General features: G+C 42.4%; 1 long non-coding RNA gene across 2 annotated transcripts in view; it reads right to left on the bottom strand.

Moving 5' to 3' along the window:
- Positions 1-22,760, bottom strand: part of LOC132391290 (uncharacterized) — a 131,259-nt gene that overhangs the window by 45,257 nt on the left and 63,242 nt on the right. The window contains exon 3 of one of the 2 annotated variants that reach the window (XR_009511157.1): positions 15,177-16,729. The exons of the other annotated variant lie outside the window; for it this stretch is intronic. This is a non-coding gene — a long non-coding RNA (uncharacterized LOC132391290). Of the gene's footprint in view, positions 1-15,176; positions 16,730-22,760 lie in introns of those variants that run through there. 2 annotated transcript variants of the gene reach the window in all.

Genomic DNA, 22,760 nt, shown 5'->3' with positions numbered 1-22,760 from the left:
GAAAAGAGCCATACTGAATGAATCGACAGCAGGCAAAAGATAGGACAAAATTTTAAAACACCAACTGATAACTGAAGGACTAATAAGAAAGGAAAGGTATGAGATGAAGCAATGTAAAAAGATTTTCTAGATACTGTTTTAAAGAAGAGGGATGTTAACAGAATGACCATTGATCTGATACTGAGGAATTACTAAAATAAAATTAAGAAACAGACATTTTGTATATGTTTTTTTCAGAGGATACACATAACATCCCAGAAACAGCAATAAATTGGAAATTGAAAGGGAGCTAAGAACCCAGAGAAATTGTAGATACTGGGCAAATTATCAGAGCTGGGGCCTGTTAAGTCTTCAGGTGCTAATGGAGTGTATTCCAAGATCTTTAAAAAAATGGGTGGTGGGATAGTCGATACATTAGTTTTCATTTTCCAATATTCACTATTCACAAGAAAATAAAGCATACAGTTATTCATAAAGGGAATTATTTTATTCACCCTTTTATTCACAAAGGGAGGCATACAGAGAACAGGAGCCTACAGGTCAATTTGTAATAGCAGGATATTTATGGTAGTCAGGCAACATCAACATGTTTTTGTGAAACACCACTCTAGAGGAACTCAGCCGGCCAGGCAGCATCTATGGAAAAGAGTAACGTCCTTCATCGGGACTGGAAATAAAGAGGAGAAATCAGAAAAAGAATGTGGGAGGGGGGAAAGGAAGAAGTGGTGAATGATAGGTGAAACCAGGAGGGGGAAAGAGGTGAAGTAATGAGCTGGGAAGTTGATTGATGAAAGAGGTACATGACTGGAGAAGGGGGATTCTGATAGGAGAGAACAGAAGACCTTGGAAGAAAGGGAAGAGAACCAGAAGGAGGCAATGGGTAAGTAAGGAGATAAGGTGAGAGAGGGAAATTGGAATAGGGAATGTTGAAGGGGGGCCAATTACTAAAAAGAAATCGATGTTCATGCCACCAGGTTGGAGGCTACCCAAACAGAATACAAGATGTTGCTCCTCCAACCCAAGTGTGGCCTTATTGCAACAGAAGAGAAGGCCATGGACTGACATGTTGGAATGGGAATGGGAAGTAGAATTGGAATGGGTTGCTACCGAGAGATCCTGCTTTTTCTGGCAGATGGAGCATAGCTGCTGAGCAAAGTGGTCTCCCAATCTATGTCAGGTCTCACCAGTATACAGGAGGCCACAGCTTGATTGAAGTTCTTGGAAATATTCAGGAACTAATGCTTTCACTGTAATTAGATTGCGAGAAGGCATTTAATAACAACCCTTAGTACTCAGAAGGTAAAAGCTCACCTGTAATATCATCATGGATAGAAAATTGGCTGGCTTACAAGAAGGAGGTGATAAGCATAAATGGGTCTTTTTCTAGCTGGTAAGATATAAAGTGTGGTGTGTCACTGTGTGCTTGGATGAAGGCACCATAGATTTGGTTGCTAGATTTGTTAGTGGCTCAAACATAGAAAGGGAACTAAGCTGAGACAATAAGAAATCTATAAGGGATAGAGATAGGTTATCTCTGTGTTAACAAGAGATAGGTCTACATAGGGATAGAGATAGGAAAAAGATATGACAGATTGAGTATGATATGGGAAAAAGTGACATGTTCCACTGACTGGAAAAGCATCTTATCTAAAGGCAAAAGATTATAGAAGCTTGATGAAGAGGGACCTGGGAGTCCGGGTACATGACTCACAAATGACTAGTAAGTATAGCAAGTAATTAGGAAGGGCAACAGAATGTTATTGCTTATAGCTAGGAGAATTGAATATAAATGTATAATGGTTATGCTTCAGTAATATGCTAGGGCATTAAGGAGAAACATTAACATGTTGAAAAGTTCAGAGAAGGTTTATTTAATTAACATATAGAGTAGTAGATGGGCAGTCTTGCAAGGAAAAGCTGGACAGGCTAGACTTGTATTTGCTGGAGTTTAGAAAAGTGAGAAGTGACTTGATAGAAACATAATATGCATATTTAAAATTTTATTTAGAGACACAGCACGGGTACAGGCCCTCACAGACCAACAAACCCATGCCGTCCAAGTGCTCCCATGTGACCAATTCACCTACTAGCCTGTATGTCTTTGGAATGTGGGAGGAAACCCATGCGGTCATGGGGAGAAAGTGCAGCTTCCTTACAGTCAGTGACAGGAATTGAACCTGGGTTACTGGCACTGTGTTACACTAACCACTCTGCTACCATGCCACCAGTATGGGATTCTGAGGGTTTTGACAATGCATATGGAGAGCATTTTTCTATTTTGCAAGAATCTAAACCTTTGTAAAATTAACATGTCACAAAATTAAGCCAGAGACAAGGTAGAACTTTCTCTTTTTGAAAGCATGAGTCTTTGGAACCCTTTTCCTCAAAGGGAAGTGGAAGTAAAATCTAAGTATCTTAAAGCAAAGATATTGATATGCAAGGGGTTGGGAAAATTACTGGGAATAGACAGGAATGCAGAGTTAAGAAAACTTTCATATTAAATGGCGAAACAGGCTCAAAGAACTGAGTGTCCTACTCTTATTTGTAATCTGCAAGTGTACATGTACAATGATTCTTTCTAATATCAACATACTTTATGGATGCCTGAGTTATTACTCCTGCAGAAGCAGAATGCACTATAATAAAACAAATTAAGCATTTTAAACATGAACTCCTCACTCTGTTTCTATACAAATTTCACGTCACATGCCAGGGATAATAAACCCGTTTCTGATTCTGATACCCACAGATGCTGCCTGACCTGCTGGGTATCACCAGGTTTTCTCCTACTCCAGAACTCCAGCACTACAATTTGTCACTTTCTGATCACAAAATATCTGCTGTGGGATACATTGCCTAAAATTCAGTTTCAAAGAAAATTAAATAAAAATGCTAGGCCAATGAAAATGAGATAGGATATTCCCTTGCAGAAAACCACACAAAAAGCACAGGCTCGGGGTGACTCAGAGCTATCTATTAAACAGATGAATTACAATGAAAAATTACAATGGAAAGCCAAAATTATTAATAAGCAATAATTTGCAGAAGTAAATCATCTGCGTGAATCCATGATTGCTTTAATCACCTGAATATCCCATTTAAATCTTGCCCGATTGATGTTACCAAACTAGTAAAATATTGTCAGCAAATGAAAACACAATATATATGATAGGACAAGTATCCACCTCAACCTTATTCATTCAATATTATTCAGGGAAGACATTGAAATACTGAGTTATTTCTGCTGCATCACGAGCAGAGGGTATTAGAACAAAAATAAATGAATCTGTCAAATCACACTTGCTAAGATCAGATTTTGCATTTTTTCATTCAATCCCCAAAATGAATATCTCTCAAGACTTGTGCTTAGGTAGCAACGAATATATGCTGATAACAGATTGTTTTCCTTCATAAATTGGCATGCTGACGCTCTCCAGATGAATTATAGTTATATACAGTTAAATTAGTTCATGCAGACAAATAATTTATGTGTTGACTTCCCATCTATTTAAACTGTCCTGGTTTAAATAAATGATTAGTTGAGTTATTAATCCCTCTCCGGAGTATAATGTGATCACATATCAAAATCCTTTAGATGAACTTTTGAAATAAGACCAATCTTTTTTTTTAAAACAACTCATATTTAAACCAAGCATAAAATAGTGAGCTACATTGTGGTGTAGGTAAGTTGTAATATATTTAATGGATGGTGGCTATTCAGACCTTGCCTTCAGCACAAGCGTATTTTCTCTCTGCCATTTATCAGTCACGTTATGTTGCCAATCCTAGTAAACACTTTGAACTTTGTAGATGCTGAGCAGGTCATGCTCCACGATAAATCTGGCTTGAGTCTGACAGCATCAAGATTCTTTCTAACCTGATCATGCTCTGTGAAAGCCAAGTGATATTATCAGACAAATGCTATTGCCTGACAGCCCACTGAGAAAATAAATGCAATGGCATTGGTTGATTGCCTAAAACACTGCCTGACAATATCAGACACCAAAGAAAGCAGTGAGATAGATTTTCAAGATTTGTGATATTCTTTACATATTTTTCCTACATTCACGTTGTTTCTTAGAACCATGTAGTGTTCTAGCACTGAAATTGACCATTCAGCCTGTCAAGGCCCAGATATCAGTTCTTCCCTGCAGACAGCATGGCGTGATCTTAATTTTCTGTTCATTCCACTTATTCTTTAATATTTCCTCATCATCCAACCACCCACTTCAGTTTAATAAGTTCCTGCTACTGGCTCAGATACAGAAAATCTATACTAGGGCTCTATTTCAACCCATCTTATGGCAATCAGTGTCCTATTCTGACCAATCTGATTGAAGACTTCATTTCTAACTCCTTCTTTTAATTCTCTCTGTGTGGTTATGATGACAGAAAACATTATATTGCCACTTAGCCAATGAGAATCCTTCACAATCACAAAGGGCATTATCCAGTCATTCCTGCTACCTTTCTAGTCTCAGTTCCAAGATAAACACAGCCATAACTTCAATATCTTCATACAATTGTAGCCGATTCCTTGCATCTCAGTTCAAAATTAGCCCCAAAGTTGACAGAAACACAGCAGGTTGTGGCTCTCACCCATCCAAAGCTAATAATGCTAATCCTAAGCAAAAGAGATTCTGCAGATGCTGGAAATCTTAAGCAACACACACAAACTGCTGAAGGAACACAACAGTACAGAGAGCATCTATGGAGGGAAACGAACAGGCAATGCTTTGGGCTGAGACTCCTCTTCAGGACTGGGATGGAAGGGGACAGAAGTGGGGAGGAAGGGGTGGTAATAGGTGAGACTAGATGAGGGGGAAAGAGCATGGTGGGGTTGGTTATGACATAAGAAACTGGGAGATGATAGGTGGAGGTGGTAAAGTTCTGAAGAAGAAGAAGGAATCAACCAGGAGACAAGGGAAGGAGGTGGGAAACCAGAGGGAGTTGACAAGGGGTGGGTGGGAGAAGGGGAAGGGTAAGAGGGTAAGCAAAATAGTCAATGGTAAAAGAGAGAAGGGAGAGAGGAAAGAAGGGGGAGTAATTACTGGAAGTTAGATAAATCGATGTTTATGCCATCAGGTAGTAGGTTACCCAGATGGTAAGATGTTTCTCCTCTGAACTGAATTTGGTCTGATAGTGGCAGTAAAGGGGGCCATGGACAGACATCTTGGTATGGGAAAGAGAATGCAAATTGAAATGGGTGGCCAAGAGGAGATCTTGCCTTGTGTGGCAGGCAGAACGAAGGTGCTCAACAAAGTGGTCCCCCAATCTACAAACATTTGTACATTGGGTCTCAGCGATGTAGAAAAGGACACATCGGATTCAATAGGTGGCCCCAACAGACTTGCAAGTAAAGATTCATAGGTGGATCATCGTGCTAATCCTGCCTCTTTTCTGATTCCACACCACTTACTGGCTGAAATCCTGGGATAATTTCAGATATGTTACTAAGGCCTTTGATGAGTAGAAAGGTTACCAGAGAGCCTAGCAGGAAACTCTAGGCAGTCAGTCTATTACATATTAGGAATAGCTTTGTCTTCTTAAGTAGTTCCTCAGGATCAAGGATGCCCCATTCAGACCCCAGTTTTGTAGGTTCTAAGATATCCAATGAGGCCAGTGTTGGAACCACAGACCCACTAACCAATTGGACAGTTAGTGGGTAATTTCTGAAGTGATCCACTCCTTTCACTACTTACACAAGGCATCTGCATGTTCCCATTTCTTAGACTACTGTTCTCCATGCCATCCTTAATCCTTACATACACAAGGCATCTGCATGTTCCCATTGCTTAGACTACTGTTCTCCATGCCATCCTGAGTAATCCTTCTCCATTTTGAGCCAGCAGAGTCTTGGCGTCAGGGGAGAGGCTGTATTTCTACAAGATGGCATTGAGCACTTCCTTGAATCTGTTCCTTAATCAAGGTCAGATTCAGTACAAGATAATCAAGAACAATTGCTCCTCCTTCCATCCTGACTTCTCTGAAGCCTTTGACATAGTCACTCATATAATCCCTTCTGTTGTCCATTTTGTTGGGTCTGATCTTGCATGGTTCCACTTTAATCCATTCAACTGTTTACTGATTCCAAGGGATAACATTTAAGTCCATATTCATCAATGGTGGGCTCGTGTAAGATGACCTCTGATTCTTTGTGTTGTCTGCGGAGAAAGGTGGAAATTCCAGAAGTACACTAATGATATAAAAGCCTACCATTTCATTATCTCAACTCCTCTACTCTTGCTTTCCTCTTTGTAACTGCTTCCTCTCATCATTTATCACCTTGGACAAATCTTGGCTGTGACCTTGCTTGGGTTATTATATGTAAGAGTATTCCTGAATCTCTTAACAGCTGAAATAAACTATGACTTTTCCTATGGTGCCAGGTTTATGAAAAACATGCTTTAATTTTTCAAACATTCGGGCAATGGGCTATTAGAAATATAAATATTATCAGAGCATTCACATTCATGCAAACATATAGAATGTGGAAAATGAGCACCTAGGAAATGTTTCAACAAAGTTAAGGACTGAGAACATGAATCAATGAGCAAAGGGATAATTATACAAATCTTATTTCAATTAAGCACAAATAGTACTGGTAGAACAACCTCCAAATAACAGCAGAATGTGATGCAGAAAAGTATATGCTATGAATCATTACTTCCCTGCTAAAGGATGCATCTTGAGATTAATTTGCAATGCTGATTATATCCCAAGTGCTGGTGAGTGGGACTGGTAAAGGTTTTGTTTGCAAGTTCTTCTAAAGTTCCAAAGTAGTATCAATGGTACAGCCCCACGTTTGTGAGGAGAATCATGCTAGGCACCCGACTGGTGACAGAGTTGGTGACTATGTCATGAGCACACACCAGAAACATGCCAAGTGAGCAGATCAAGGCAGCAGCCAAGATGGAAAGATGCTCCCATTATTCTGATCTCAACACACCAGCCAATAACATCTCTTAAACTCAGAGAGATGAGCAAAAGGTAATCAGCAGATAAAATGTCATACTGGCTTTATTTAAAGGAATAATCATCTATTATGGATTAAATCCTAGCTGATGTCATAAACTTAGCTACCATCACCTCAGTACAGACAAACAAAGCCTCCTGCATAGAAGTTGGACATTCCCTCATCCCTGTTTTCCCTCAGCCTGTTTAGTTGCTGGTCAGTTATGCAGCAAAGTTCTTGCAGGAGAGGGAAAATGTCACTGACACACAATCTGTTTGGGTGATGGGTTGGGTGATGTCTCAATGTGTGTTTGCTGTGAGACAGGGCAGTGAGGAGTCCAGCAGTACTGAGCATGTGAGCATGCTGAATCCATGCTGAACTACTATGCTGCCTAGTCCCACCAACCTACACCAGATCATAGCCCTCCATACCTCTCCCATATACAAATGTTTAATTCGAACCTGCGTCCACCATTTCTGCTGGCAATTCATTCCACAATCTCACCACCTTTTGAGTGAAGAAGTTCCCCTCATTCCCCTTTGCATTTCACTTTTCACTCTTATCGGATGACCTCTAGTTGTAGTCCCACATAACCTCAGTAGAAAAAGCCTGCTTGCACTTTATCTATACCCCTCATGATCTTGTATACCTCTATCAAATCTCCCCTCTTTCTTCTATGGTCTAGGGAATAAAGCCCTAACCTATTCAACCTTTCCCTGTAACGCAAGTCCTCAACCGCTGTCAGCATGCTTGTAAATTCTCTCTGCACTATTTCAATCTTACTGACATCGTTCCTGTATGTAGGTGACCAAAACCACACACAATTCTCCAAATTAGGCTCACCAATGTCTTATACAACTTCAATATAACATACCATTTCATGTAATCAATACTTTGATTTATTAAGGCTAATGTGCCAAAAGCTTTCTTTATGACCCTATCTACCTGTGATGTCACTTTCAAGGAATTATGGATCTGTATTCCCAGATCCTGCTGTTCTCCAGCACCTCTCAATACTCTACCACTCACCTTGTAAGTCACTTTGGTTTGTCTAACCAAAGTGCAACACCTCACTCTTGCCTGCATAAAATTCCATCTCCCATTTTCCAGCTGGTCCAGATACTGCTGCAAGCTTTGGTAGCCTTCCTTGCTACCCACCCCAATCTTGGTGTCATCCGCAAATTTGCCAATGCAGTTTAGCACATTATCATCCGGATCATTGAAATAGATGACAAACAACAAAGCACTGATCCTTGCAGCACACCACTAGTCAGAGTCAGAGGCAACTATTTACTACAGTTCTCTGGCACCTCGCACTCAGCCAATGTTTAATCAAATTTACTACTGTTGAGGGAAATCAGGTTCACGGGTTCGATGAGTTTCTCTACCAGTAAGTAGGAGAGCTACTTACTCACAAGACAAAGCTTCCAACACCCCAAAAGAGCATCAACTTCCAACTTCCAACCTTTCTGCCTCTGTGGCGTGCTCCCTGCCGTGCTGACCCTCGTGGGCAGGGTGCTTTCTGCCTCTGTGGCGTGACCCTCGTGGGCAGGGTGCTTTCTGCCTCTGTGGCGTGCTCCCTGCCGTGCTGACCCTCGTGGGCAGGGTGCTTTCTGCCTCTGTGGCGTGACCCTCGTGGGCAAGGTGCTTTCTGCCTCTGTGGCGAGCTCCCTGCCATGCTGACCCTCGTGGGCAGGGTGCTTTCTGCCTCTGTGGCGTGCTCCCTGCCGTGCTGACCCTCGTGGGCAGGGTGCTTTCTGCCTCTGTGGCGTGCTCCCTGCCGTGCTGACCCTCGTGGGCAGGGTGCTTTCTGCCTCTGTGGCGTGCTCCCTGCCGTGCTGACCCTCGTGGGCAGGGTGCTTTCTGCCTCTGTGGCATGCTCCCTGCCGTGCTGACCCTCGTGGGCAGGGTGCTTTCTGCCTCTGTGGCGTGCTCCCTGCCGTGCTGACCCTCGTGGGCAGGGTGCTTTCTGCCTCTGTGGCGTGCTCCCTGCCGTGCTGACCCTCGTGGGCAGGGTGCTTTCTGCCTCTGTGGCGTGCTCCCTGCCATGCTGACCCTCGTGGGCAGGGTGCTTTCTGCCTCTGTGGCGTGCTCCCTGCCGTGCTGACCCTCGTGGGCAGGGTGCTTTCTGCCTCTGTGGCGTGCTCCCTGCCGTGCTGACCCTCGTGGGCAGGGTGCTTTCTGCCTCTGTGGCGTGCTCCCTGCCGTGCTGACCCTCGTGGGCAGGGTGCTTTCTGCCTCTGTGGCGTGCTCCCTGCCGTGCTGACCCTCGTGGGCAGGGTGCTTTCTGCCTCTGTGGCGTGACCCTCGTGGGCAAGGTGCTTTCTGCCTCTGTGGCGTGCTCCCTGCCATGCTGACCCTCGTGGGCAGGGTGCTTTCTGCCTCTGTGGCGTGCTCCCTGCCGTGCTGACCCTCGTGGGCAGGGTGCTTTCTGCCTCTGTGGCGTGACCCTCGTGGGCAGGGTGCTTTCTGCCTCTGTGGCGTGCTCCCTGCCGTGCTAACCCTTATGGGCAGGGTGCTTGTTCAGGCTACTGAGGCAGTGTACATATGGTTCTATGTACTCCACGTGACAGCAGCCGCACCATCCCGCAGGAAGTCCCATATCCAGTACGTACGTACCGCTGAGCACCTAGGAAATGCCCACCTTCAGTGCCGACACAGTCGACCCAGGATACTGTTCCCACTCACACTGACTGGTTGACCTGTGGTCATTATACTGCCTGCAGCAACACTCCTTTCCTTTCCATATCAGCAGAGGGATTACTCCCCAAGTCTGGACCTTGGGATTAGACGAAAGGTATGTAGGGAAGTACCAACCCTTAGAACACTCACTCCACCAGGATTTACTGAGATTCAAATTCCTTAAGGCCATCCCCATACTATGGGGCGAGGTTGGTTGGAGTGGACTACTCCCTCTTGGCTTCCCCCAAAACAGAATACCAAAACCCAAGAAGCTGGATAAGTTCCTCCAATAGTCCTGTTCTTCATTGAAAAGGGGATCAGTATCAGCAACACCTCATCTGCAGTGTGTGATAGCACCCTCATGCAGACCTAACAGTCCAAAGCATGATGTAGTTCACAATCTCATACGCCATCCATAGGAATATGTTATAGGATCACACACCGACCACCATTATCTCCACTGCTGTCAGCATCCACCGCTTTGCCATTCTGTAATGCAAGGATTCACAAATTCACTCACACAAACACAAGAAAGTCTGCAGATGCTGGAAATCCAAAGCAACACACACAAAATGCTGAAGAAACTCAGGAAAAGAGTAAACAGTCGGCGTTTCTGACCGAGGCTCTTCATCAAGACTGGAAAGGAAGGGCAGAAGTGAGTAAGAAGGTGGGGGAAGGGTAGGAAGAAGTACAAGATGGCAGGTGATAGGTGAAACTGGGAGAGCGGGAGGGGGTGAAGTAAAGATCTGGGAAGTTGATTGGTGAAAGAGATAAAGGGCTTGAGAATGGAAATCTGATAGGAGAGGACAGAAGTCCATGGAAGAAAGGGAGGTGATAGGTAGGTAAGGAGGTAAGGTGAGAGAGAGAAATGGAAGTGGGGAATGGTGAAGGAGAGAGGAGGGGACAATTACTGGAAGTTTGAGAAATCAATGTTCATGCCATCAGGTTGGAGGCAACGTAGATAAGGTGGTGCCCCTCCAACCTAAGTGTGGCCTCATCGTGGCAGTAGAGCAGGCCATGGATTGAAATGTCAGAATGGGAATGGGAATTGAAATGGGTAGATGGATAGGGAGATTCCACTTTTTCTGGCAGATATGATTGCAGCAGAACTTAGACAAATTGGAAGAATGGACAAAAAAGTGGTAGATGAAATACAGTGTTGAAAAATCTATGATAAAACATTTTGGTAAAAAAGAACAATAGTGTAGACTGTTATCTAAATGGAGAGAAAATTCAAGCATCAGAGGTGCAGAGGGACTTAGAAGTCTTCGTGCAAGACTCCCAGAAGGTTAATTTACAGGTTGAGTCTGTGGTAAAGAAGACATTTATTTCAAGGGGAATAGAATATAAAAGCAAAGAGATAATGCTGAGGCTTTATAAGGCACTAGTCAGTCTGCGCTTGGAATATTGTCAACAGTTTTGGGTCCCTTATCTCAGAAAGGATGTGTTGTCAATGGAGAGAGTCCAGAGGAGATTTACAAGGATGCTTCCGGGAATGAATGAGGTTAACAAATGAGGAGCATTTGACAATTTTGGGCGTGTACTCACTGGAATTTAGAAAAATGCAGGGGAATTTCATTGAAATCTACCAAATGTTGAAAGGACTAGATATAGAGAGGATGTTTCCTATGGTGGAGGTATCCAGTACTAGAGGACACAACCTCAAAATTGAAGGGTGACCTTTTAGAATAGAGGTAATGAGGAATTTTTTTAGCCAGAGAGTGGTGTATCTGTGGAATGCTCTGCCACAGACTGCAGTGGAGGCCAAGTCCATGGGTATATTTAAAGTGGAAGTTGGTTGTTTCCTGATTGGTCAGAGCAACAAAGGATATGGCAAGAAGGCAGGTGTATGGGGTTGAGTGGGATCTGGGATCGGCCGTGATGGAATGGTGGAACAGACTTAATGGGCTGAATGGCCTAATTCTGCTCCAATGTCTTATGGTCTTATGGTGGATGGAGTGCAGGTGCTTGGCGAAGCAGTCTCCCAACCTGTGTAGGATTTCACCAATATACAGGAGGCCACACCGGGATAGAGTAAAAGACACACAGGTGAAGTGTCACCTCACCTGGAAAGACTGTTTGGGGCCCTAAATGGTTGTGAGAAAGGAGGCGTAGGGACAGGTGAAGCACTTGTTCTGCTTGCAAGGGTAAGTGCCAGGAGGGAGGTCAGTGGGAAGGAACAAGTGGACAAGGGGGTTGCATAGAGAGGGATCCCTATGGAAAACAGAAAGTGGGAGGGTGGGAAAGATTTGCTTGGTGGTGGGATCCCATTGGAAATGGTAGAAGTTATAGAAAATTATATGCTGTATACAGAGGCTAGAGGGGTGGTAGGTGAGGACAAGAGGAACCCTATCTCCAGCAGGAGGATGGGGTGAGGGCAGACGTCCAGAAAATAGAAGAGATGTAGATGAGGGCAGCATTGATGGTGGAGGAAGGGAAGTCCCTTTCTTTGAAGAAAGAGGACATCTCGTTAGTTCTGGAATGAAGAGCCTCATTCTGAGAGAGAGTCAGAGGAACTGAGAGAACAGGATGCATTTTTAACAAATGCAGGATGGAAAGTGGTATAGTCCAGGTAGCTGTGAGAATCAGTGGGTTGATAAAAGATATCAGTAGATAGACTGTCTCCAGAGATGGAGACCGAGAGAACGGGGAGGGTAGTGTTGGAAATGAACCAAGTAAATTTGAGTGCAGTGTGGAAGTCTCCTGCCTTCTCCCTGTATCCCTTCATGCCCTGACCAATCAAGAATCTATCAAGCTCTGCCTTAAATATACATAAAGGCAAGGACTGGACATTTTCCAGGAAGAAGCAGAGAGCTTTAAGGAGGACAAAAGGGGCCTGCCTGGAGGGGGGGGGGGGGCTTGAAGAATGACCTATCTGACCTCTCTTCCCCTAGCAGGGTTCCCTCCACCCCTTAAACCTCCCCTTTGGGACCCTGGCTCTGAGCCATGGCAAAAACATTTCCTTAGGGGTCATCATTGGCTCTCCACCCCCAGGCAGTTTGTCTAATTTGTGCACCCAACTACAGAGACCTCCTCCCACGTACTCCAATCTCTCCCATAATTAGGCAGCTATAGTGCCCTCTAGTGTTGGTACCAATAAAGGCAGTACCGTTCCTTTTAGATTGTGAGGTGCTGCTTTAACTAAATACCCTATAATGGTCCAGTTTAATCTATTTTCCTCTGGTGGGATGCCACCATCAGGATAGATCCCTGTGACCGGAGCCCACTGGTGAAGGCACACTAGGGCACCCATCTCCTTGTTGGATAGACTTCCTTCAGCACCCCCGGCTTCCCAGATCCTCAGCAGCCACATGGACAACAGCTCCTCTGGTTTCTGCCTGTCTCCATCTCCCTGAAGGTAGTCATCTCAGGTCTCCAGGTCCCACTCCCACAGCTAGCTGCTCTTCCTCACTCTGTTCCACGGAGGCTGCAGGTGCTAGAGGCCGGTGGTCCCCTTGCTGCGTGTGGGAGCACGTGGCCACAGGTCTGGGCTTTATTGTCTCCGCTGTGTGTGGGGAAGGGGGAAGGGGGAACACTTAAAGGGGATCCCCAAGGCTTTATTTTAACCCCTTTTCCCCATCCTCACCTTCTAATCAAATGTCCCCATCCCACATTCACATGTTGCGGTTGCCCCCCCGCCCCCCGCCATGACATCAGGGCTCAGACCTTAATGGGATCCAGATGCCAGATAGACCTATGTTTGGCCTCTAATAGCTGTACCTTCAGCCAACAAGCCACCTTTGTGCTCCTATCCTCTAACTCTCTGGCCCAGATCTGTACTAACTGGGCAGCCTCTCCCATGGTAACCCATCACTGGTTTAGTAATTCCATCTCATTCCTCAATCTATCCACCTCTTCCCCTTTGTGAGATTACCTTGTGCTGCTGCCAGCAGCTAAAAAGCATCCCTCTGGATCCCCATCTTCTTGGGGAGCCCTGCCTTTTTAAGTATGGACACAACGTGGTGTCTCATTTTCACTCTGCAGGAGTCCAACTTGTCTGAGCAGTCTATGAGCATCCCATGGTCCTCCAATAGGTTGGTGGGTCTCTCAAATCCCACACTGTTGTCCCTCTCTTGTGTTTCCTTCTAAAGATACTCATCTTCTGTTCAATCACCAAACCCTGCTTGCAGTGCCAATTGTTCTGGGAAATCAGGTTCACGGGTTCAGTGGGAGGGGACAGAAGAGACTCACTACCAGTAAGAAGGTTAGTGATTTACTTACAAGAGAAAACAGACTCTAAGCATCCAGTAAGCCCTTCAAGCCAAACTTGGTTATAGATACTTATTGAAACTGAGCATCTGAGATAGCAGGACAAAGCAACAGTAAACATACACACAACAGCCAAAGCTTACTTAAAGTGTGCCCCAGGCTGCACTGCAGCACATATCCACTGTCTACAGTTTTCATGGTACCCTCGTCTACCTAGCCCACGCCAACCTGAGAGGAAAAGAGACCTCACGGTTATTGTGTGCTAGATTTAAACCCCACCAGTGCCGTGACATCATTGGCTAAAGGAAGCTAATGGGAGGGGCTGCATGGGCCAGTCCCTGCCTCCCACGGGCGAGTGGCTTTCGGTGAGCAGAAAAGTTGAGACACTGCAACAGTTCACTGCTCAAACGCCACAACACCGTTACACTTCACAGACTAGTATAAGGCTAGTATAACTCCACAGAGGCCCCAGTATACTACATGCAAAACATAGCACAATAATACCCAGAATTATCAGCCCACAAGGTAATACCCAGTGTATTACAGTAGTCCCCAGATTCCCAATGACCCTAAAGACCACCAGCTTCCCCCCAACGGCATAGTAGTTATAGAACTGGCACCCTACTTTCCTGATCTTATTTATCAGTTGCTAGAAATGATCAGCCAGATTTCCCAGACCTGTGCAGCACTCATGACCAATCACAGCACAGGTACCACCTTAAGGACATTTTAATATTTTTGTTGGGACCCCTGTAATTTCTGCACTAGCCTCCCACAAGACCCAACGGGACATCTTGTGAGGCCCTAGGAATTTGTCTGCCCTAGTTTGCCTCAAGACAGCAAACACCTCCTCCTCAATAATCTGTATATAGTCCATGACCTCACTAATGCTTTGCACCCCTTCTATAGACTCTGTGTATGCCTTCCAAGTAAATACTGATACAAAAAATCCATTAAGGATCTCCCCCATCTCCCTCAGTTCCATTTACATGTGACCACTCAGATCTTCTGGAAGACCAAATATTACTATTTTCCATTTGCCCGGTTATCACCCAGTCACTCATACTATCCATATTCCATCGCAGTATCATGTAATCCACATCACACTCTGCCCTTCCACCTATTTTCATACCATTAGAAAAATTGGATAAATTAGATTCTGCCCCATCCTCTAGCACATTAATGTGAATAATAACTAACCGAGGGCCAAGAATTGATCCCTGGGTGTTATGCTAATGTCACTTTTCTAGTTACATGAAAAAAAATCTTATTCCAAATCTCTGTTTTCTATGTGATAATTTATTTTCAATCCATGTTGACATACTTTCTCTAATGCCATGAGCTAATTTGTACACCCAGCCTTTATGTCGTTCCTTGACAAATGTCTGTTGGACAACCAATACACCATATTTAGTAATCTATCTACTTATTACAGTCTCTTAAGAACTTAAACAAATTTGTCCTACATGATCAGCCTTTCATGGTTTGGTAAGATCAAGCTTTCCTAATGATTTCCTATGTTTTTGTTGTTTGCTTATTGACTCTAGCATTTTGCCAACAACAGATATCAAGTCAGCAGACCTATAGTATTCTAACTTCTGTCCTCCACCATTCCTCAGCAAGGGAGTCATATTTTTGCATTTCTTTCTGATCCTCTGATAGTATCACAGAATTCTGTGAGATTTGAGAAGCTTCAATGAGTATGTACATGCCACCGGGTCTGGGCAGCTTGAGAACCTTTCATCCCTTGAGTTCTCTTAAACTCATGATTGGGATCTTTATAAGTTCACCTATGCTATTTAGGCATTTTCCTTATATCTGAAAAAGCATCTAGTGCTTTCCCAGTATTTATGATGAATAAACTCTTCAAGGGCTTTCCAGCCATTTACAGGTATCGATTTTAACCGACGTTTCGATGACCAACTCTGCCATCTTCATCAGGAATGATGCCTGGGCATGTCTAGACTGGTGGTATTTATACCCCCGTCATCCATCCATCCCTCCTAATTGGTTAGTCCTCATCCAATCAGGTTTCTGCTTTTCCACTTTGTTTACAATCAAATTCTGGTTCTTACTTAGAGTGAGACCTTCGTCCTTGTTAAAATTCTTTTCCTCTAGTCTTATTTCAATGGCTTCCTTTACCAGGCAGTACCAAAAGCCACTGACATGGCACTGTAGTTTTGTGCCATCAAAGTCAATCCTATGGCCATTGTGAATGCAAAGTTCTGCTATTGCTGATTACTCTGGGTAATCCAAACAGATACACCTCCTACCCTCCATGATGTGGGTTTCCACCATGCATCCTGTCTGAGCAATATCTGCTGCTCCACATTCACAGGGAATCTTGTAAGCACCAGCCAACCTGAGTCTCAGGTCATCTTTGAACCGCATAAGCTGTCATTTTGAGCTTCCTTACAGGTTTCTGGATGGTATTAATCTGGTATTTCTTCAGGATCTTGGTGGTCCTTCCAGAAACCATGGAAATTTAGGGAAGACAGGTGGTAACGATTGACTTCCTTCACCTTGTAGCCATTCTGTAGGAACATCATGCATAATCATCTTATTTCCTTGTGGAGACTCTCCAGGTCCAAAATAGTTTTTGCATGTTTAATCAAAGTAGAAAGAACAGATCTACATTGGGAGGTGTGATGGTGGCTGATATTGTTGAGGTTTAAGACCATGTGTATGGGTTTCTGATGGACGCCATGCCCGAGGCTACTGTCCAGTTTCTGTCATATTAGAATGTCCAGGAACGGGAGGCAACCATTCTTCTCCATCTCCATCGTAAATTGAATGTTTGGATGCATACTGTCCAGATGGTCGTGGAATTGTTGGAGTGCCTGGAGTCCATGAGGCCTCACTACGAAGCTGTCATCAACATATCTGAAAAATAATTGGGGCATAAGGTCAATGATCTCAGAGCACTGTCCTCAAAGTCTTCCATGTAAAAATAACACTAGCTGGCAATACAGGCAATCCATGGCCACTTTATGCATTTGTTCATGGTAGTTCCCTTCATAGAGGAAGTACATTAATGTAAAGGTGCATTTAAAAAGGTCAATCATACCCTTTTTAAGCCTTGACTGCAGGAGGACCAAGCTGTCCTTAATGGGAACTTTCATAAACAAGGACACCATGTTCAAACTGACCATATACCATGCGAAAACCTTTTTGGGCCTGGAGAGTCTCCACAAGGAAATAGGACAACTATGCACAACATGCCTACAGAGTGGCTACAAGGTGAAGGAAATCAACTGGGCTCTTAAAAGGGCCAACAGAAAAACTAGGAAACCCAATAATGAGGAGGAACCCGTTGCTACCACCTGCCTTCCCCACATTTCCATGATTTCTGGAAGGATTGCCTGGATCCTGAAGAAATACCAGATTAATACCATCCACAAACCCATAAGGAAGCTCGAACCACAGCTTATGCATTCAAAGTAGGCCTGGGTCTCAGGATACCCTGTGAATGCAGACCAGTGTATATTGCCCTGACGGGATGCACAGTGAAACCCGTATCAAGGAGCACAGGAGGAGTATCCGTTTGGGTAACCAGAGGCATCAGTGGTAGTAGAACATTGCATTCGCAATGGCCATAGGATTGACTTTGATGGGATGGAACTACCGAGTTGCGCAAATGGCTTTTGAGACTGCTGGGCGAAGGAAGCCATTGAAATACAACTAGAAGAAAAGAAGTTTAACAAAGATGAAGGTCTCACTCTAAGTAAGAACTGGAATTCAATTGTAAACAAGGTGGAACTGCAGAAACCTTATTGGATGATGACTGACCAGTCAGGAGGGACAGATGACGGGGGTATAAATACCACCAGACTAAACATTCCCAGGCGTCATCACAGATGAAGATGGCAGACATTGTCATCAAAATGTCAGTTAAAATCAATACCTGTGCCTGGCTGGAAGCCTGAGAAGAATTTATTCCTTATTGTATCTGCTCAATGTTCATGCTTCAGCCACTGCCACCAAGAGAGGCCGTTCATTTTATTTTCAGATTTGGGTGTCTTTAAATTGCTTTTGTACTTGCTCCTAAATAGTTACAGCATTTTAAGGCTCAGTAAGGGATCTTTGACAATTGTAGTAAAGTATAATTTAAAAAACTATTAAATATTTTCATTACTCTTCAATGGAGTCACATTCCAGCATTAAATTCAGGTTAACAGTAAAAATACTCAAACTTCTGGATTACCATCGCTGGCCTTTCATTGCTTATTCATCTATGTCAATGTATGAATATTGATATTCATCAAAATCGTAAGGTCAGTAACCCGCCTCTGCACTGTTTTTCCATGTGTAATTTGTGCCGACTCATGGCCTCTGTGACTCTTGAACGTTGTGTTCGGTGTTGGGCACTGAAGGGTTTTATTTCGACATTTCCTCACATTTTTCATCCGAATGGTTTTGAATGTGAAGTGAGCATTTTTCAGTCTACCTCATTGCTGTGCTTTCAATCCCCAGGCTTGCACTAATTGTAACACAATCAACTTCATTGGAAGCACACTGAATGCATTAGGAATAAATTGAATCACTGTTAAAAAATGTGCATTATCTAGGACAATTGGTTATACAAATTTTAGAAGTATAATTTGGAGAATGAGGGTAACTAGTGTATGATTTAAATTTATGCTGTGTGCTGTTTGACAATCCAATTAAAGTGATGGGCAACCTTACGAAATTAGTTTATTAACATAAAACTATAGTTGATGCAGGTACAAGATTGGTGAGGATGGGTACAGCATGATCCCTCTCTTTGCTGTCTACTCACTTACAAGTCCCACTTTTTTTTTGGAAATGTCTTCATTAGTGCTGAATTGTGGTTCATTGTAATTAATCTTTCCCCTGCAGAATCTCATGAATGTGTAGATGATGGCTCTGTTAAAATCCAAACTGCGAAACTCAGCTTCTCTGGATATTAGTAAAGCAGCAATGTGTTAAAATACAACTGCAGTGTCGGAGATGTTTTAACAGCATTCAGCAAAATATCATTAAGAATAGAATTTTACTCTGAACCAGATTTACATTTGTCATAAAATTATATTTCAGTTAACCAAAAAGGGGAAGAAAATTAGACACAAGCTTATTGTAATTGTTTACATCAACAATTATTGTCACCCATTCTTGCATTATTTCATTTTCTACTATGAATAACCAAGTTAAATGTGAATTGTTTGCCAACAGCCAAACAAGGATGTTCACATCTGAGCCCTTTGCTCAATTGTTTAATAACATACAGAGGCCTAAAAACTGCCATTGAGGTAGTATTGTGGTTCACCAAAGAAACCACTCAGAGTGAAGGTCATAGAAAATAAGTACTTTGATGCATGATCTATGGAAAAGTGATTTGGGGTTTCCATGTGAGGAGTGTTAGCGACATCCTGGAATGGTCTTATGGCATGTGAAGTGTGACTATAACTCTGACCTCATTGTGCAGACACGAAAATAACAGGTTAAAGATGCGTGTTAATACTGTGGGTCTTTTCATTGATGAAACTATGTGAACAGATACCTAGGATTTCCATAATCACACTTATGTTTGTTGATTAATAATAATAATAATAATTATTATTATTATTATTATTATTATTATTATTATTATTATTATTATTATTATTATTATTATTAATCATTATTGGTATTATTAACCAGTAATCATATTTCTTGGTTAATGGTTAATCTCATTAACCAAGAATTGCACCATACTTCTGCCACTCAAGACTACATAGAGCTAGCGCTAATGAAATGCATGCAATCTTAGCTGTGCTCATCAAAGTTGACTAACTCCTCAGTAACCTGGAATGCCTCATTCGATGTTAACCAGTCTACCCACTGTGGAAAATACTTACTTTCCAATATATTGATATTGTTTAATTCTTGGAGAAAGCATAGAGTTAGATATCTTCTAACACTTGGTAATCTTTTTACTTATTTCATGTTGAAAAGAAAATAGTAGGACTAATATATTTGTCTATTTTTAAGGTGTGCTTTCTTGTTTTAAGTTAACAGATTTTCAAAAGCCTTCTACCTGTTCATTAATAATGCTATCTAGATTAATTATGAACAACATACAAAATCAACTGAAATAACTCATTATTTGTGCCCCGTGATTCCTTTGGGATGAAACTCTGGTTTCAAATTTGTTGACAAATACATAACAAATAAAAGTAGTGGGCTTGCATTGGTTTATTGTCATTGTCACGGTGAGATGCTTGTCTTGCATACCATTTAATGCAAATCAAATCATTACACATTTTATTGGGCTAGGGACAGGTAAGGCAAAAACAATGCAGAATAAAGTGTAAAAACTACTGAAAAAATTCAGTGCAGATGAACGATAAAGTGCAAGATCCCAACGAGGTAGATTGTGAAGTCAAGAGTCCACCATGTTGTAAAAAGATCCTTTCAATAGTCTGATAGAAGCTGTCCTGCAGCCTTGTGGTACGATTTTCAGGCTTTTGTGTCTCCTGTCTGACGGGAGAGGGGAAAAGAGAGAATGTCTGGGATAGTTGGGACTTTTGATTATGTTGCTCGTCATGATACTAGTTCCTTTCCAGGTCCTCTTTATGGCTACATCATGAAAGTAAGGCTTCAACAGCTAATTCTTCACCTCAATGTCAGTTTAAGTATTTGTATACAAAGCATTACATTTTGCTAGCAACACCACATCGGTAATAGACTTCTGCCACATTCCATACCGTTTCAGTAGGTGCATGTTATTTGTTGCTTGTTTTGAGTGAACTGCTAAAAAATGATTTCAGCTATTTATTTAAACAAGTAATAAAAGTAAGGCATTGAACTTGCAATCATAAAATGTAAACTTTGGAAACACATCCTCAGGGAATAATAAAAAGTACAGTCAAGCAAGTTTTAAGAAAAATTGGGGACTGATTTCAAAAGCAAGTAAGTAATTTGTCATCACAGTGAAAGTGTCATAATATCCACACATGGATCACATATACAAGAATTAAAGGAAACTAATATATCCATGCCTATAAGCTTATCTGTATTTTTCACATAGTATGGTCTGATGTCTGGTATTTTTCTGAAAAATATGTACAATCTTAACAACGCTGTGAGATTGTTAAGTGCAAAACCATGTTGGGTACCACTTGAGAGGTTTAGTAAGGTACATTAATTGGCAATTCTGTTACAACTGATGTGCACAATATTCATTTCACATGTTCCAAAGCACAACTGGTTCAGTGCACCTTCAACTTAATTTATTTATTTTAAGACCAGCAGTTTTTTTGTCAAGCCTCAGTTAATCAGAGCATTAAGGTGCAACGCACTTTGTGCCCATTTGATGCGAAAACAATTCATGGTGTGGCTTCTAATTTGAGAATGCTGTTCTATGCTTTTACTTTAGGAGGAAAGAAAGCAAGAAAATCATGGATATCAACTTTCATTTTTATGCACAGATGTTCAAAATCATACTAAATCTGTTTAGAGTTTGTTATTATGTGAGAGTCAGCATATTCTTGTGAATTTTACATTCAATCATAAAGTGATAAATTGGACCTTCTCTGAAAGAGGATCTAGTGCTTTCCCGGCGTATATGATGAATAAAAAAAAGTCTCAGGCCTCCAACTGGGTACGGGTATCAATTTTAACTGACATTTCGGTGACAGACTCTGCCGCCTTCATCTGGAATGGTGCTTGGGTACTCTTCTTCTTCTCATTTTACAGCGGTTGGCACCCAGCTTAATGGTGTATTACTGCCACCTTCTGTTCTGGAATGTGGATCAGAGGATAGACCTACATTCTAAATCCCTTCACCCACTCTCTCTCTCTCACACACACACACACACACCCCCAATCTACACTTAATCCTTCCTTCCTTCTTTGGACATCCTAGTACCCTATTCCTGCTTATCCTGCATCTTCTATAAAAAAAAACCCTGTATCCCTTAAGAAAGCTAAAAGTACCCTGACCTGTGCCCTCTCACCCATGCCCATTAACCCTTTTAATGTGAATTCCTGCACCCCCAATTCCCTTAGATTAATTCTCTTCATCTCTCTCCATATCCCACACTTCCTGCAACTCAGAGTTACATGTTCTACTGACTCCTGTTCCTGACATACCTTACACAACCCTGTCTATCTAATCATATATCTAGTATATCTAGTCTAGTGGTATTTATACCCCCATCATTCATCCCTCCTGATTGGTTAGTCCTCATCCAATCAGGTTTCTGCTGCCCCACCTTGTTTACAATCGAATTCCAGCCTCGTGCCTGATTGTCTGCCTGCAGTACTTTCTCTGCAACTGGAATGTTTTATTCTGCACTCTGTTATTGTTTTTCCTCTGCACTCCCTCAATGCACTGATGTGACGAAATGATCCGTATGGATGGGCATGCAAAACAAAATTTCGCACTGTACCTAGTACATGTGACAATAAGCTAATTCACCAATAATTAGCTTGGTTGGATTTATTCTACTTTGCTTTTGTGTGGCACGTACCTGAGCCTATTTCCATATTACCATGTTAATAGTGTTGCCTGGCCAGTTAGCTCTGGAATACATGTCTGTAGGATATTATCTGACTCTATGGCCTGTCAGTGGTGTTAATGATGGTTAGGCTACTACTGTCAGCATTAGTAGAAAAGGTCTTATTCCCAAAAATAGATAGTTTTACAATGGAACTATAGAGGTGTGGATAAGCAACTGCTCCAGGGAAATATTCATCCCCAGCTGTTATTTAAAGGATTATACAGTGCCTATAAAAAGTATTCAGCACTCCCTCCCCTGGAAGTTTTCATGTTTTATTGTTTTACAACACTGAATCCCAGTGGATTTAATTTGGCTTTTTCGACGTGGATCAACAAATAAAGACTCTTTCATGTCAAGGTGAAAACAAATCTCTACAAAGTGATCCAAATAAATTATAATTATGAAACCCA

Source organism: Hypanus sabinus, chromosome 3 (assembly GCF_030144855.1).
Source record: "Hypanus sabinus isolate sHypSab1 chromosome 3, sHypSab1.hap1, whole genome shotgun sequence".
Lineage (NCBI taxonomy): Eukaryota > Metazoa > Chordata > Chondrichthyes > Myliobatiformes > Dasyatidae > Hypanus > Hypanus sabinus.
Note: the sequence above shows the minus strand (reverse complement) of the source record. Positions and strands in the feature narration are given on the sequence as shown.